Below are 12,741 nucleotides of genomic sequence, written 5' to 3'. Positions count from 1 at the left end.
TGGTGCTCAATTTCTCCCCCTCCCTGGCTCCCTCCCAAATTTTGAAGTACAAAAATATCTCTCATTTATTCACAAATATAAAAATTTTAATACAAACAAAATATAAAATAAATGAATTGACATATTAAAATCGAAGGGTCTTTTGGCTGTAGCCTCAGCTTGGAGTTTCCGTCAATAATTACAAACCTAATCAACTTGCTAAACTTTCTGCTAGCTGTCAGATTCACTTTGATAAAGCTTTCCCTAAGTAGAAATTAATTATCAAATATAATTCATTTTCAAAGCTTCACTGCCCAAGAAAGCTACTGCAAATTGAATTTGAATTTAAGAAACTCATAAAAATTGCTTGGGTCTGAATGGAACCATGTGTTGATGATGGGACAATTTTATATATTTTATTTTTGTTTCAGATTCTTTGGAGGATAGTCCTTTGTGAAATGGACGTTCCAATAAAACAACATTTTCATTTTTTGTTACTTCTTTGTTTAATAACGATAGAGGAAAGTTTAAAAACTATCCATGAAAATATCGATGTTAATGGAAATTTCGAGAAAAATCATGGTAATCATAGAAATGGATAGAAATTATTTAAATTAGTAAATAATATTTTAATTTAATTGTTGTTTAATTATACTATAATTGATATTTTTTAAATGATTATGTATCTCACGTTATAAGTAATACTTGTATGAAAATATTTGATATTGACGGAAATTTCATAAAAATCATGAAAATTGTCTTTAAGTCATATTTCTTCGGTTAAATAATAATTAATAAACATAAATCTTTTAATGAAAAACAAATCACGTCCAATGGAACTCGAACCTACAATCGCCTGATTAGAAGTCAAACGCCTTATCCATTAGGCCATGGGCGCTTGCTGAACTAAAATTTCATATAACATGATATAAACGCTAAATAATATGATATTTTATATCTCAATTCGTTTTCTTTTTTTTCTTTTTTTTTTGTTTCATTTTTCATAAATTGAATTTTCACGTGTTCTTGTTTTAGCAAAATTTTTACGTGTAGTTTGCACTTTTAGATGAATATTTTATTTTATTGTAAGGTTCAAATTACTAATCTATTTCATCACAATGTTATTCAAGCAGAGTGAAAAAATAAATATATGATTGTATTTGTATCTCTTACTTTGTCATAATTCAAAAGTTTAGATTTTACAAATTTTTCTAAATTTGCATTTTCCGCACTTCAAAGACTATATATATAGGATTGTCATGTAAAACTTTCCTCATTCGCTTTTTTTTACGACTACAACACGTTAGGATGAGAGATCGAACTTACAATCTCTTGATTGAAGATATATGTTAATCACCATTGGACTATGCTCGCTTTAGCGAGTAGTTGAAAATTAAATAACATGATTATGTTCATTAAAAATTCACAATTCTTTTATATAAATATCGTTGTAACATCTCGAGTTCAAAGACTGGATGAATTTGAGTTACAAAAAGACGATAATACCCAGAAGGCTTCCAAAAATTACACCCTCAAAAGCAAAAACAACTAAAAAAGGGAGAGAAAGAAAAAAAGAAAAGAAAAAGAGACAAATCTCCACTCTCCAAGTAATCCTTATTCATTAGGCCACAAAATGGCACTTTTCTCTCTATTGATTCAAATTTCAAATCACCCCTCCATCCTTATAATGGAGCGAATCGACTCTCCCTTCAGCATATAATCAAATGTCTTGTTGATCTCAGAAAATGGCACTGTATGTGTTATGAACTTCTCCAATTCGAGCTCCTGCACAAAAAGAAAAAATAAACTCTCACTAATCATAATAATCTCAAAAACCTCTTCAATTGGGGTTTGGGTTTTTAGGATGGTACTTTCTTCAAGTACTTCTCGACGACCCCGGGAATGTCGGTTCAGGGCTTGTAGTTTCTGAAGAAGGTGCCCTTGAGAGTCCTATCGTTCAAGAGATTCATCGGATGAGTTTTGAATGCGTCATCCTTGTTTGGTACTCCAACGAGCACAGCAACACCCACCCCTGTTGTCAAACACAACAATTTTTTTTTATGTTATTGGTCGTTTATGCCAAACAACTTCGTAAAACAGAATGAGAGAATGAGAATAGAATTGATGAGGAATTACATCATGGACACATTCGAACGCCGAGATCATTGCCTGGATTCTTCTGGTGCACTCGACACTTCGATCGACTCCTCAACCGGTCATCTCCGCAATCACCTATTTAAATAGAAAAAACTAGTTAAACTGATAGGTTACAGCAAATTTAATCCAAATCTCTATGTCTAACGGTAATAACATAACTAACCTCTTGAACAGGTTTGTTATGATCCTTTGGATTCACAAACTCGTTGCAACCAAATTTCTTGGCTGAAATTATCAAAAAACAAACAAAAACAAGCCCAAATATTACATTAAAAATCTCATATCAAAACTAAGAAAGTTTTTTTATTATGCATATAAGAAGTTATGTTGTGCTATGTGATTTGTACCTTCTTCAAATCGACTTGGGTTGAGATCAACACCAATAATCCTGGATGCCCCAGCAATTCTTGCTCCTTCAGTAGCCTTAAATTAAAAACAAAGCAAGAGAATGATCAAAAAATGACCAAAATTGTTATCAGAGCACGAGTTTAGAAGCATATTTGATTTAGCAAAGCTTACAGCGAGGCCAACAGCTCCAAGTCCAAAGATCGCAACAGATTGACCCTTATTTGGCTTTGCCACATACAAAGTGGCTCCCAAACCTTCACCACACAGCCCAAATAGATTCGACTCATGTCAGCTTATAAAACCACCACTCAATTCAAAAGTTTAGACCGTGATCTATTCTCAATACGAAGAGAAAATGAGAGAATGTGGAACCTGTGGAAATGCCGCAGCTGAGAACGCAGACTTTGTCGAGAGGGGCAGCGGGGTTGATCTTGGCCAAGCAGCCGAAATGAACAACAGTGTATTCGCTAAACGTGGAGGTTCCAACAAAGTGGTGAATGGGCTTTCCATTCTTGGAGAATCTGGTCTTGCCGTCGTTGATCATGACGCCACCGTCAGTGTTGATCCGGAGAAGATCACACATATTGCTCTCCTCCGACTTGTAGTGGCGGCAATCGCCACATTCTCTGGTGAACACCGGCAGAACATGATCCCCTGGCCGCAGATCCTTCACCCCTTCCCCTACACTCTCCACAACTCCGATACACACGAACTCTTAAAGATCAATAAACCACCGCTTAATCCAAAAGCTTATGCTGATAGAACGAAATAACAATGTAAGGATTTGAACACAAGACATCCGGATACATTAATGAATAAATCACCACTTAAGTTGATAGATTGGGTAAATTTAATTTCATATCTCAACAGAACATCAATCAATTTTACCACGTAACTGTTAAATAATATTTTCCAAGCTTACTCAAGAAGCCTCCTTGAAGATGGAAGTCTCTAGAAGCCACTAGGTTAAGAGATTTTTCAAAGCTTGCTCAAGAAACTTTCCCTTTGAGAGTTGAATGAACTAGAAGCTACTAGAGTACAATATTTAACAAAATTGTGGCCACTAGATTTTCATCTATCCAAGGTTAATATGTGACATAATTATAGTCATAAAATTTTGCTTGATGACCAAGCATGGATGGGCTATAAATAGGAGGGCACCCATGCATGGCAAACCATCCCAAAAATTCTTCAATTCCAAGTGAGCTAAAGTGTGAGTGTGAGTGTGAGTCTTGGTGAGATAAAGATAGAGAGAGTTTCTTTTTATGAGAGATTTTGTTCTCCATAAGGAAGAAAGTTTGTAACTCCTACTTTATTTAGTGGAATTCTTCTTTCTTGCCCGTGGTTTTTATCCTAATTCGTTCAGGGGTTCTCCACGTACAATCACTGTGTCGTTTTCTTTTCTTTTTTCTCTACTTCTTCTCAATCCATTTTAGCTGTGTCTTACTTTATTTGATTCCAATCCTTCTTTGACAACAAGTGGTATCAAAGCATGGTTTTGGGCGGTGTTAATATCTACTTATCGTATACTTTGTGGTTGCCACTAATAGTGGACCCTCCACATCAGAAAATAAGTTAGATATTTTTCACCTTAATTGAAAGGCACGGAGGATTGTCTACAGTTCGTGATAGAAGTAATGAAGACAAAGTACGAGATTGAGAAATTCAATAGGACTAATTTCTCGTTGTGGAAGATGAAGATGAAGGCTATCTTGAGAAAAGATAATTGCCTTGCAGCCATCAGTGCGAGGCCCGCGAATGTCACAGATGATAAGTGGAACGAGATGGATGGGAATGCTGTTGCAAATCTTCATCTGGCTCTAGCAGATAAAGTGTTGTCAAGCATAGAGGAGAAGAAAACTGCTAAGGAGATTTGGGATCATTTCGAAATGTTGTACGTGGCCAGGTCACTTCACAACAATATTTTCCTTAAGAGGAGATTGTATACTCTTCGAATGTCAGAATCTACTCCAATGACAGAGCACATCAACACGTTGAATACTCTATTTTCTCAACTAACATCATTGGGTTGTAAAATAGAGCCAAATGAACGTGCTGAACTTCTACTTCAAAGTCTTCCTGATTCGTATGATCAACTTGTCATCAACCTGACAAATAATGTTCTCACCGACTATCTAAACTTTGAAGATATTGGAGCTGTTATCCTGGAAGAGGAAAATCGACGCAAGAACAAAGTAGATAAGTTGGTGAGTTCACAACAAACAGAGGCTCTAGCGGTGACAAGAGGTAGATCAATGGAACGTGGCTCAAGTGGGAGCCAAAATCAAGGAAGGGCAAAATCTAGAAGTAAGAAGAACATGAATGCTACCACTGTGGCAAGAAGGGACATTTGAAGAAGGATTGTTGGAGTCTAAAGAAATATTCCAATCCTCAAAGAAATGTAGCAAGCACTTCACATGAAGGTGATATCTTGTGTTGTAAAGCAGCGACAACTGTTGGAGGCAGAAATAGTTTAGCTAACGTGTGGTTCATCGACTCAGGAGCCACTTATCACTTGACCTCTCGACGAGAATGGTAACATCTCGAGTTCAAAGACTGGATGAATTTGGGTTACAAAAAGACGACAATACCCAGAAGACTTCCAAAAATTACCCTCAAAAGCAAAAACAACTAAAAAAGGGAGAGAAAGAAAAAAAGAAAAGAAAAAGAGACAAATCTCCACTTTCCAAGTAATCCTTATTCATTAGGCCACAAAATGACACTTTTCTCTCTATTGATTCAAATTTCAAATCACCCCTTCATCCTTATAATGGAGCGAATCGACTCTCCCTTCAGCATATAATCAAATGCCTTGTTGATCTCAGAAAATGGCACTGTATGTGTTATGAACTTCTCCAATTCGAGCTCCTACACAAAAAGAAAAAATAAACTCTCACTAATCATAATAATCTCAAAAACCTCTTCAATTGGGGTTTGGGTTTTTAGGATGGTACTTTCTTCAAGTACTTCTCGACGACCCCGGGAATGTCGGTTCAGGGCTTGTAGTTTCCGAAGAAGGTGCCCTTGAGAGTCCTATCGTTCAAGAGATTCATCGGATGAGTTTTGAATGCGTCATCCTTGTTTGGTACTCCAACGAGCACAGCAACACCCACCCCTGTTGTCAAACACAACAATTTTTTTTTTTATGTTATTGGTCGTTTATGCCAAACAACGTCGTAAAACAGAATGAGAGAATGAGAATAGAATTGATGAGGAATTACATCATGGACACATTCGAACGCCGAGATCATTGCCTGGATGCTTCTGGTGCACTCGACACTTCGATCGACTCCTCAACTGGTCATCTCCGCAATCACCTATTTAAATAGAAAAAACTAGTTAAACTGATAGGTTACAGCAAATTTAATCCAAACCTCTATGTCTAACGGTAATAACATAACTAACCTCTTGAACAGGTTTGTTATGATCGCAACAGATTGACCCTTCTTTGGCTTTGCCACATTCAAAGTGGCTCTCAAACCTTCACCACACAGCCCAAATAGATTCGACCTATGTCAGCTTATACAACCACCACTCAACTAAAAAATTTAAACCGTGATCTATTCTCGATACGAAGAAAAAAGAGAGAATGTGGGAACCTGTGGAAATGCCGCAGTTGAGAACGCAGACTTTGTCGAGAGGGGCAGTGGGGTTGATCTTGGCCAAGCAGCCGAAATGAACAATAGTGTATTCGCTAAACGTGGAGGTTCCAACAAAGTGGTGAATGGGCTTTCCATTCTTAGAGAATCTGGTCTTGCCGTCGTTGATCATGACGCCACGGTCGGTGTTGATCCGGAGAAGATCGCACATATTGCTCTCCTCCGACTTGCAGTGACGACAATCGCCACATTCTCCGGTGAACACTGGCAGAACATGGTCCCCTAGCTGCAGATCCTTCGCCCCTTCCCCTACACTCTCCACAACTCTGACAGCATAATCCAAAAGCTTATGCTGATAGAATGAAATAACAATGCAAGAATTTGAACACGCGACATCCCGATACATTAATGAATAAATCACCACTTAAGTTAAGTGGATAGGTTGGGTAAATTTAATTTCATATCTCAACATAAACATCAATCAATTTCACCGCGTAACCCCATCAAAATAACACATAAAATACATCAATCTACGTACCCTCCAGCTTCGTGCCCGAAAATCCGAGGGAACAATGGCGTCTGGCCCTGTAATAGAAACAGGGTCGGTCAGATATTAAGGTATAGACAAATGAGACGATAAATATCGGGATTGGATTACTACCTTGGCTTCCCAGAAGTAGACATCTGTGTGGCAGAGAGAGGTGAAGAGGATCTTCAATCGGACTTCGTTGGCCTGCGGCGGCTCCACCTCCACTTCCTCAATCACCAGTGGCTTTCCGGCCTCCCAAGCCACGGCAGCTGTAACCAAAAGCCCATAAAGAAAAGGACACCCATTTCTCCAGAATTAAATGAAGAAATTAAATGAAATCAAATCAATAGAAGAAAGAAGAAATTATTAATTAATGTTTGTTGTTGTGTTCTTACCCTTGCATTTGATGACCTGACCAGCGGTGCTCCCCATTACTGATTCGAGAGAATTTCTAAAAGAAGTTTTTTTTTTTTTTTTTTTGATGAAATGGATTTTGGAATTTTGGCGTTGCGGTGATGAGAATTGAGTGGGAGAATTTATAAGAGGGATTGGAATGTAACTAATTTTAATTTTTGTGTTTTTGGGAATTGTGGTTTTCGGTGAGTAATACCATTACCGGTTATACTGTGTCTGGTTTTCTAGGTGCACCTCGGGTTCTTCAGTGTGACACGTGGGGTTTGAAAATTTCTGGTAACGATGCTGACCCAAAACAAAACTTATTTTCCCTCCCCATCCATTCAAATTTATTTATAACAAAAAAAATAAAATATAAAAAACACTTTTACTTTCGTATTTTTCTAAAGTAACAATTTAGTTCTTGAATTTTAGTTTGTGACGATTTTGGTCATGTACTTTGAAATTAGTAATAATTTAGTTGTTGAACTTTAATATATAACAATTTAGTCGTCTTGTAATTTAAAGGTTGTAACAATTTAGTCCTTATCGTAAAATCTTTTTGTTAAATTTCTTATATATATATATAAATTGATAAACTAAGGAGGGATCAAATATGTTTCATATTTTAGAAAGATTAAATTGTTATAAGATAAAATTCGATACTTAATTTTAATTAAATTTTGTATGATATGGATTAAATTGTTACAAATTTTAAACTACAGGGACTAAATCGTTACAAACTAAAGTTCATATACTAAATCGTTACTTCAAGAACTAAATCGTTACAAATTAAAGTTTAGGGACTAAATCATTATTTTAGTGAAACTACAATGACCAAATGTATTTTTTGAAAAAAAAATGGATAAAAAATGGTTAAAAAATAATATCAAAAAATTTGCAATTTGTTTATAGAATATTCTTTATCCAAGTTTGAATACTGCACTTTGACTTTTCATAAACGTTTTAAAACTATCATTTGGGTAACCATGTGTTGATATTGTTTAACAAAAAGTTGACGTGGTAAAATTTGTAATGACGTGACAATTAACGTGGAACCTTCTTGAATTGTCTACCTAATTTTGCTGTAAAAGTCTTCGTCCTCCACTGCCAATAAAATTAAATTTAGAGACGACTAAAGTTGATATTCCCTAACTTCAGGGACCATAATGAAATAACCCTGCCAATTTTGTTGTCGATTTAGGCATGTTAAATTATTAATTCAATAACATATATTTTATTTGAAATAACTTCATTAAATGAAAGACTACAAAACAGCCACGAGGCTTCACTCATTCCTCTTTGTAGAAGCCACAAAGTGAAATTAGTTAGCCCAAAGTATGACATTTGGTGATATGAATCTCCAACATATTAAAATCAAATACAAGTCAACTCAAGCTTCATTCAAGATAAAAGCATCAATTATAGATTTCAAGTTCATTCTACATTAAATGAGGCTTCATTTATTCCTTTAGGGTTACAAAACTCTTGGTTTGCTGATTTAATATTTATTTTCGGATTTATGGTGTATTTTTAAGTATTTTAAGTTTTAAGACTTTCCATTTACTTTTTAGGTTACATTTAGTTAATGGTTGTTTATAGCATTGATGGAGTTAAGTGTTCCAACCCTTCACATGCCCATATGTTACTTTTAAGAACTATTTTGAAGGCTATATATAGCCACGTATGTCAGCTTAGAGAGGATGGAATATAGATTTGAAGATGTAATGAAATGAGCCTTTGAGCCTTTCTTTTAGCCAAGAGCTAATGTACTTTGCAATCTAGTGATAGCTTGCATATTTAGGATCATTCAAGTGAGACTTGATCTATCTTGCTTGTAGAGTGATTCAGATCTCAAACAAGGAACAAATTTTCTTGCCTTGAGATATTTGATCATCAAGGTAATCCGGTTTTTACTTTCCTTGGGTTGATTCCATAATCGTTTTCGGAGTTTTTGGGATTGAGTTCTATGAGTTTTGTTCGTTAGCAAAGTTCTTAGATCCCACTCTCAAGGGTTTCTTAACAATTGGTTTAGATGCGACATTAGTTGTCCTTCTATGGAAAATCGTGAATCATATTATGACCTTTCATATGTCCATAAAACAATGTATGGATATCTCCCCTTTTATCTCTTTTTTACTTTTTTTCTACACTTTTTATATATTTATAATCTATTATAATTATTTATATTATTCAATTAATTTAATTTCTTAAGTTGGTTAACATTAACTTTATATTGATAAAATTATACTAAAAATAATAGTGTTTTAATAATAATATTACTATTCATTCCATTCTAATAAATATTAAATGGTTCACAAATATGTATAATTATTCATTTAAACAATCCTTTTTTTTCTGGCTAAAACTATTAGTTAACTAGCTAATAAGAAAATACGTTAAAAATTATTAAATAAATAATTTAATAGAAATGTTAATACAAAAATTTAGTTTATCTCGATTACCAAATTTATATTAATGTTCTAGAATAAAAAATTTCGACAAAACTTACAAAATAGAAAAATTACACACTTCAGTGATGGTAGCCACACACTCCAATGTTTCAGTTAAGAATCAGAGTTTTATGTGAAGCGTAGCGATAGTAGAGTTGTGTAGCGTGTCTTGATTATGAGATTTTACCTTTTATTTATAGAGGGGAATAACACGATATCTCCTCCTTTAAAATTTTTTAGTTATGGGATTCAAATTTCTTTAGATGTCAGAATCTTCTACCTGACAGACTCATTGTGTAATATAGAGGAGAATATTGGAATGGGGAGAGTCCAAGTTTCTCAACTAAACAATTCAGCCCATGACCGACCAACGAATGTCTGATCAAACGTTACACAAGGCAAGATAGTTAGTCCAGCCTACCAGTCAATCGAGACTAGTCCACCTTACCGTTGGTCGTGCCGACCAGCCCAACGGGATTGGTCAGCCAAGTTGTTTGCAAATGGCTCGAGTTGGCTCAGCCAAGCCTGCCTAATTGATGGAGGACTAGTCAACCGAGTGTAATGTGGCTACGAGGCCTGGCCGAGCCTACCAAGCTGGTCGGCTACAAGGCCTAACCGAGCCAACTCTGTTGCCTACAACATCCGACTAAGCAGAACAGCCAACAAATGGCTGGTCGACTTTGTGGCTGGCTCGACCATGGCTTAGTCAAGCCAGCCAACCAGTCAATCGGTTGGTCTCGTTCTTTGGTTCTTGGGTCGAGTCCAGTTCATCAATCTCAACCTCCAAATTTTCGAGCGCCTTTATGTCTGGATTTAACTTGTCCAAGTTTAGTCTTGCTTTATTTTATCTATAACAAGAAACATTCATTTTTAAAAAATAACTTTAGTTCATTATTAAGACAATTTATTCATGAACTGATTTATGTCTGATTAGTTCATTTAGTGGTTCATAATTATATAATATTCCTAGAATTAATTCACAAAATAAACACAATTATTTTATTTATTTTCAAAAAAATTAATAACATTCACATACGATATTCACATGCGATATTCACAGTTATCTTTGATTCTCAAACATTAATTTTCTACCATTTTTTTTATCGATTACCTATGATCATCCAGCAATGCTTTAAGTCAAACGGCTATTTTATATATATATATATCAGTAAATGAAAAATTAGACAATCTTAATTATATATTTTATATTTTATCTGACACTCTTGGGTAAATTTTGAAAAATAATTGAATGGGTATCATGTTATGGCGTCATATGGTTGAATTTAGTTAGGAAAATAATTGAGTGGATTTGGTAATTGAATCCAAAAGATTGGATCCTTTGATGATGTAATTGTTGATAGAAAATATGGACCAAAAGGGGTACAGGAAGAGGAATTTTTCTTTGATTGTGTCAAGTTACAATTGAAGATGACAAAAAAAAAATTATAAGGATGAAAAACATTTAAATCACCAATAAAAATCTTTTTAATTTTTTGAAAAGATAAAAAAAAAACTATTTTTTTCCTTATAACTTGTCAAAATTTCGGATGGGTGTGACCTATAAGCTCATAATTATATTATTATTGGAGAGGGTGTTCTTGGATTTTTGCTGGTTTGAATTCAGTTGGGGTCACTTTTTTACAATACTTCTGGACAATAAACTTCATTAAGATGGATTTATTGGCCACTTTATGACAAAAAAAAAAAAAGTTTGGATTCCTATTTGTGGATTATATATATATATTTTAAGGGAGGATGAAAAATGCTTGGATGCTAATCGGTGAGAACCTATCTATTTACTGATCATCCATAAAAATTTCACATCTCCTTATTCTCTGGAGAGGGTGTTTTCCGAAATTTAGTTGGTTTACATTCAATTGGGTCACTGTTTACCATGTTCCTATAAACTTCATTATGATTGATTTATTGGCTACTTTCTTTAAATAATAAGACAAAAAATGTTTTTTTTTCATACAATATGTAGGGGTAAAAGTCCGAACTCATGATCTATTAATTAGAGATAAGTGTCATAACCACTTGAGCTATGTTCAGTTTGACAATAAGACAAAAAAAGTTGAATGGCTATTTGAAGATGAAAAATACTTTGGTGGTAACTTGTCAACATCTATCTATTTGCTAACCATTAATAAAGACAAAAAAAGTTGAATGGCTATTTGAAGATGAAAAATACTTTGGTGGTAACTTGTCAACATCTATCTATTTGCTAACCATTAATAAGAATTTGACGACTCTTTAATTATATTATTATTATTTCTTGAGGGTATTTTCGGTCAGTTTGAATTCAATTGGGGTTAATTAATTTTTCCAATGCTTAGACAATAAACTTCATTATGATACATTAAAAAAAAAAGACTTCATTATGATGAATTAAAAAATAGAAAAATTGAATTGGGGTTAATTAATTTTTACAATGCTTAGACAATAAACTTCATTATGATACATTTAAAAAAAAAAAAGGAATGGGGGGCGGGGAGAGGGTCGAGACATGCATTTTCTATTTTGGGACCCGACCCTACGGAAATTTTTGTCTTCCCCTAAGGTAGAGACATGAAAATAGAGATGTAAATAAACTTTTGGAACATAAATTTTAGAGATAAATAAAAATATTTAGAAAAAAATAGTTAAAGAAAACTTAAAGACGGAAAGAGAAAAATTTTGGAGAAAAAAATAAAGTTGAGAGGAAAATTTATGTTAAAGAAAAAAAATAAATTATAAAGAAAGAAAAATTTTATAGTGGAAACAAATTTAGAAATAAAAACAAGATTCAAAATACAATTTTTATAGAAAATAAATAAATACACAGATAAATAAAAATTACAGTGAAAGAAAATTGAACGAGAAAATAAAATAAAATTTTTAGAGGAAAAAATAGATTAGAGAAAAAAGTTAGGAAAAAAATTTAAATTTTTAGCGAGAGAAATGAAACTGGTATGTTAGACAAAAAAAAAACAAAAATATAGAAAAAATTGGAGAAAGACAAATAACAATAAATATTAAAAATATGAAAATTTTAGAGAGATAAAAATAAAGTTTGTAGAGAAAAATTTAGAAATAAAAAAATTTTAGAGTGAAAAATAATTTTTTTAAAGATAAATATGACAAATAAAAAAAAGTTGAGTAGTAGACAAAAAATGAGATTTTGAAAAACAAAAACCTATTTTTGAAAATTACTTTTTTGTTTTTGAAATTTACCTAGAATTTCAAAATGGTTTTTGAAAAAAAAAAGAGAAAAGATGAATTTGTAATCAAACAACCCTGTTTT

At 33.6% G+C, this 12,741-nt stretch overlaps 1 pseudogene across 1 annotated transcript; it reads right to left on the bottom strand.

The window, feature by feature from the left end:
* Positions 1-1,385: 1,385 nt before the first annotated feature.
* LOC111021716 (alcohol dehydrogenase 1-like) lies at positions 1,386-7,207 on the bottom strand (annotated as a pseudogene). The gene is made up of 15 exons (XR_015788837.1): positions 7,008-7,207; positions 6,745-6,881; positions 6,622-6,668; positions 6,084-6,409; positions 5,706-5,965; positions 5,439-5,599; positions 5,240-5,352; positions 3,309-3,379; positions 2,857-3,198; positions 2,656-2,738; positions 2,484-2,559; positions 2,300-2,361; positions 2,116-2,211; positions 1,851-2,011; positions 1,386-1,764 (listed from the first exon to the last, which is right to left on the bottom strand). The product of XR_015788837.1 is annotated as an alcohol dehydrogenase 1-like (transcript).
* Positions 7,208-12,741: the final 5,534 nt, after the last annotated feature.

The sequence above is a fragment of the Momordica charantia genome (assembly GCF_013281855.1).
Source record: "Momordica charantia cultivar OHB3-1 chromosome 11 unlocalized genomic scaffold, Mcharantia_2.0 BLBB01000011.1, whole genome shotgun sequence".
Lineage (NCBI taxonomy): Eukaryota > Viridiplantae > Streptophyta > Magnoliopsida > Cucurbitales > Cucurbitaceae > Momordica > Momordica charantia.
The sequence above is the reverse complement of the archived record's forward strand: the minus strand, read 5'-3'. Positions and strand labels throughout refer to the sequence as shown.